Here is a 6,178-nt window from a genome sequence, read left to right as displayed (position 1 = left end):
AAAGGTGAGAGGAAAACTGCTGGCTCTCTTCCAGGCTGCAAGAGAACAAGAACAGAGAAAGTGGGCCTCATTACGACCTGTGCGGAATGCATTTAACGGTGCCGGTAATGGTGCCGGTGCCGTAAAACGCATTCCGCACTATTACGAGGTTCCCTCGCGGGACCCGATGTGGACATATGGTTTTACCAGACGTCCAGACGTCTAGAGCGGGTCCCATGAGGGGAGCAGGGAGCTAACAACAGGCCGGTCGTAATCGGCCCGTTATTAGCTCTCGCACCTATTCCCATTGAGCCCTATGGGGGCCCAAATGGGAATGGGGAAAGTCCGGGCCCGGGTTCCCGGAAGGATGAATTACCTGGCCCTCCAAACTCGGAATGGCCCGGTAATTCACCATTCAGGGAACCCGGACCCGATTTTCGAGGCAGCCATGCCCTTATTAAGGGCATGGCTACCTCCAAAGTCGTAATGAGGCCCACTATATTAATACAATGGGCCTCTTTATGAGGTAGGAGGTAGCCATGGCTACCCCCTTACCACATTCCGGGTCCGGGTTCTCGAAATAGGGACTGGGTAATTCCAACCTTGGAGGACCCGGTAAGTCCCCATTCCGAGAACCATTCCCCATTGCCATTTGAACCCCCATAGGGCTCAATGGGAATGGGGATGGAGCTAATAACGGGCCTGCTAATAGCGGGCGCGTTATTAGCTCCCTGGTCCCTTAGCGGCTCCCGCTAAGGGACCTCGGAATAGGGCAGTAAGGGTTTACCGGCACCGGTCTCCTTATCGTTGCCCGTTAACCCTTACCGCCCACCTTGTAATGAGGCCCAATGAGTTTTGCCAAGGTCACACATCCCTACCCTCTGAGGATCCCAACACAATACCTTTGAGAGATGTTGTTTGAGATTGCAAACTTAAGTAGTTAATCCCACTTCAAAAGCCTGAGTTCATAGACCAAATCTGATGCCCTGCTGAGCAGTGGCAGAACTTTGAAACACCAGGGGACTGCCCATCATTATGAATGATACTCTAACAGAGCAGGGAAGGGGAGTGTAAGACATCAAATATCAAGGAAAGGAGATTAGAGACACTAGGAGAAGTAGACAGGGTGGGTAGGAATACAGAGAGTGAAGGAATGCACTGGCACCTCTTAATCATATTTGTGTGGTCAACACAAAACAATCCCGAGCACTGAATAATGACTAGGATTAAAAATCCACTCCTTGAAAAACACAAGTCGATAATCACACAGTAAATAAGACAAAATTATAGGCATGAGGCAGTAGGTAGACAAGCCAAGGCAGTCAAGAAAACAGAGAATCAAGTTACCGATACCAAGGCACCAGTGGAAAATCAATGATCAGGAGACATGTCAAGAGCAGACAAGAGGTTGAACACTTGGGCAAATATGCGGACAGGACCAAACACTACAAAGAGTAATGTTGACTCATTATGTGCAGAGTCTCTAGATTAATGATCCTTCATTATTTCTGGTAAGTTGTGTGTAGTAGCAACATGTGAGCAAAATGTGCATCTCATGTGTGATGCTGACAGCACATGTTGCTAGACCCTTGGAATGGTTTGAAATGAAGTGTTGCATCATATACCCCTGCCAGTCTCCAGTGGAAATGCCAAAGAGCAAAAAAGGGAACCATATTTCTTCTGAGTGGATAGGATCATGACAGCACTCCCACAAAACCTGTGACCCACACGAGTGCAACGGATGTGACGAGTGGAACTGTACCAATAAATGAGAGGCATGAATGTTACTAAACAACTCCCATGTCTGATCCTCCAGTCTGCACCCTTTACAATCAATCAATTTATTACACCACAACCTTTGGTGCATAAGGGAATAAAGAATTCAGTCTACCTCATACTTTCGGGATCCCTGTGCATATGTATCGGCGAGATGTCTATCATGTTTTGGAGAATCAAGGTTTAAATGAGGAGGCATGACCAACTGAATGCACCTTCCATGACCTGGGGATGTAGATGAACAGAGGGTAACCTTTGGACTCGACCCTTCCCAATCAATCAGATATCCTGCACCCCATGGTGAATAGGGCAATGAAGAATTCAGTCTGCTTCATTCTCTGAGTTCCCTGAATGTGCACATGGGTTGGGCAAGATACCCATCAAGTTTTGGAAGTACAAGGTTTAAACAGAGAACAACTGTTGAACAACTGTATGAACAACTGAATACACCTTCTAGGACCCTTGAAGAAGAAGAAAGTAACAGAAATAATTATTATGGGTACTTTATAGCTCTGTTCTCAACACAGTTTTCAACCAAAGGTCAAACAGACTTCTTACTCTGTGAACATATATTTATCGTATACAAAAAGAAGTACTATTTTCTATTTAGGTGTTACCTTTATCTATTCCCTCACATGGTGGAATATATCAATAATTATAGCAATTTTTATTAATCATCAATCAACATATTTAGTAAAACAAAATCATAAAAATGATCATAGTACATAAAACACATACAATAGACTAAAACAACACAAGTAGAAACACCAAAAGTGAGTAACAATGGAGTGATTCTTAAAGGATCAACATGTGTAACCAAATTGCACTTTGATTCCAATGCCACGCTGATTTCAGCTTGTTTCTTATTCTTATTGGTATATCTCAAAAAACCTGACTTGTACAAGTTTCTGTCCTTTATGTACACCAATGTAGGACATTCATCAGGGGAGTGTGTCTTGTGCCGAATTCTAAAATCTTCTTTCATTGGGCAGAGTACCCTGTTAATCAAACAGACACCCTACTAATGCTCTAAAGCTAGTATTAATCTCTTATTGCATTCATCCAAACCCTCATCCCTCAAAGGGTGTATCAGTATGTTCATTATTACATACCTTTCTTGCCATGAAGTTACTCTTGGACCGTTGCTGGTTTCTAATGCAGATTCCAATTTTCTTATAGGAATTCTTGCTATTCTTCCTCTCCTTTCTAATCTAGTGTACAATAGTTATATGTTATTAACATTTAGCATGTGTGTCCCTCAATATATATTGATTAAATGGCTAGGTAACATATGGTGATAATTCTTACCAGGCCAGAATTCTCCAATCGACTTTCTTTTCATAAGTTAGAAAATAGGATACCAACAGTAAGCCTGCAAAACAGAGACCATACACCCTATTTCAATTTGACCGTTATTTATACACTTATCATTCTTAATCATGATAAGCCAAAATCACTTACTTGCGACTATTGATGTGGATATTGATTTCAAGATCCCATTAAGAGTAGACCCTCATCTCAATAGATGCCCAGGAACTCAGGTCTTCACTTCTTTACTCTTGTCATGCTCTAAAATACGGCTGAGAATATTTAAATTAGACGCCAGACAATTTATTAGTCATATTGTCCCACATAACTACATTGTCAGCCCCACACTTACTTTAATATCCTAGTGTAGACCGCTTGCATTGCAGCAGACTGGTGCTTCCAGATCCATTTGTATTTCCCTCCACAGCGAATAATATTTCCGTTATGGTCGCGGGCACCACATGTGACCCTCGTGACGTGATGACGTAACCACGTAGGAGCAGGTGCGTCGAAAACGTCAATTCAAAATAGACGTGGTCACATCACCACGTTACTACGTGAATGTGTGCATCAACGATATGACATTCCCCCCTGTTCTCATGGGAAATGTAGGCAGAAAACTCTGAAGCAACCTACGTTGGTATCAAGAAGCCTCGTGTACATAAATGTGCATATGGCTCACGTCATAAATCAACATAGTTAGATTTTTGTCATTAATATGTTGTCTTAAACAATTCAACTATACAATATACTCAAACCATAAGTGCAACCTTCCAGACGTGAGGTACCGGCATTTATAGACCCTTCACACTGCTGAAAAACAGAAGGCATCAAATTCCTCTATTTCTTTGTTTCAGAGAGCCCCTATACTCATGTAACATTGCAATACAACTGTATAGAGGATTTTACACAAAGACCTTATTGTCTAATTACACAGTTATTACATCACTAAGCATTATGCCATTCCACTCCTTCATTCAAACCATGGACATAGCTTTTAGACAAGAAAATCCATTTTTTTTCCAGATGGAGTAACTTCTTATTAATCACAAATTGTGATTTCCCCTTGATTTGTTTCAAGATGCACCAATCAAATTCATTACATGTATGTTTCATTTCCAAAAAATGTTTGACCATAGGAGCTTGCTCGATCGCATTTCTAATGCAACTCCTGTGTTCAATCATTCTTGTTCTCCATTTTCTATTAGTTTTTCCAATGTACATGCGCTGACAATGACATTTTATTAAATAAATCACATTGTTGGTGTTACAATTAGTATGTTCACTGATGTTCCACATCCTCTCTAGTCCCAAGTCCACATTCATTGTTTTTTTCGTTTGGGTGCACATTGTACAATTGCCACATGGGTAATGTCCTACCACTGGGGATAAACCCCATAGGTTGGTTTGTTGATTACACGGTAGGCAGAGGACCAAGGTGCTATTAGCACCTTGGCCCATGCCGGTAAAATACTGGCACCGCCTTGGAGGAAAGGGGAATTACCGCTCTATTCCAAGGTTGGCGGGGCGGGAATTCCCCCTTCCCCCATTGCTGTTCCCCATTCCCATTTTTGCCCTATAGTGCTCTATGGGAATGTGGAAGGCGCTAATTACAGTGCCACAAATTGCGGTACCGTAATTAGCACCCTGGTCCCTTTGCGGGTTGGTTTTTAACGCCTGCTAAACAGCAGGCGTTAAAGTACCAACCCGCAAAGGGACCTCGTAGTAAGGCGGTAAGGATTTACCAGTACCAGTGCCTTACCGCACTACGTGTAATGAGGCCCCTACTTGATGCTTACATCATTCCTCATTACTAGGTTCCGCACAGTAGTGCTTTTTTTGAATGCCACAATGGCCTTCCCATTTCCTTAGTCATGATCTAAATCCAATGTTTAGTAATAATATTCTTAATCCTATAAAACAAATTACTAAACGTGTTAACAAATACTAAGGGTGTTTCTTCTGTATTTTTTTCTCTCTGTATTTGTTGATCAAGGAGAGATTCACGGTTATTGTTGAAAGCCCTCTTGGCTGCCTTCTTAACCATAGGGGTAGGGTATCCACGATGTACCGATTTCGTGATTAGATTGTTAGCTCCGGTTTCATACGATTCGTTTGTGCTACTGTTTTTTTTAATCGTAAAAATTGGCCAAAAGGGAGATTATTTTTCACATGTAGTGCATGGTGGCTGCTGTAATGTAATAAAGCATTCTTATCTGTTACTTTATAGCTAACAGTTATCTAGGAAGTAGTTTCCATGACCCCAGGATAAGAAGATATGTAGATCTGTCAATCTATTTGTGGATTGCATAGTGAGGGCAACCACAGCCATGTGGTACATGGGGACCACCACCATATGTACTGGAGGTTCCCCTCAGATTTAAAAAAAAAAATCACTTCTTTTTGAAGTCACTCTGACTTCAGAAAGAAATGATTACTGTTATAGTGCTGTAACCTAAATAATGTACTTCTGAAGTCAGGTGTGACTTCAAAATAAATAATTTATTTTTGAAGTCAGAGGGAACCCCGCACATGACATGGAGGCCTCCAGCTCCCCTGTGTGTGACACGAACAAACACTCCTGCTGTATGGAACATAGACCTGGAGGCCTACCTGCAGAGGAGTTCCTTAGAGCAATGTCGGATTTGAAAAAGGTAAGAACATTTATTTTGTGTAAATGTGTGTGCCTGAATGTGTGTGTGTATATATGTATATTATGTAATTTGTGTGAATGAGCGCATTCTTAGGAGTGGGTCCCTAATCACCCTAACCCAAATCAGGCCCACCACTTAAGAAGCAAGTGCACTTTTTGTACAAGTTAATTGTGCAATCGTCTTGGGAGGAGCTAGATGAAGCTGTAGAGTCAAACTAACTCGAGTAACCCCGAACCACATAAATTGACACATCATATATATTTTTGCAACAATTAAAACACTCGCATATATTTTATTGCAATCCACCCCCCATATGTGATTGGACAAGACCTATACAAAAGAAATCCAATCTTACTCCAGTTCTCCCATTCTCATTGGCCACGATTATCTTAACTACCATCTTCAGATCACATTCATAGGATTTGTTCATGGCAATTCATGACATCATAACACTGTTACAC

Source organism: Ambystoma mexicanum, chromosome 4q, assembly GCF_040938575.1.
Source record: "Ambystoma mexicanum isolate Mex_15411 chromosome 4q, UKY_AmexF1_1, whole genome shotgun sequence".
NCBI classification, from domain to species: domain Eukaryota; kingdom Metazoa; phylum Chordata; class Amphibia; order Caudata; family Ambystomatidae; genus Ambystoma; species Ambystoma mexicanum.
The sequence above is the reverse complement of the archived record's forward strand: the minus strand, read 5'-3'. Positions refer to the sequence as shown.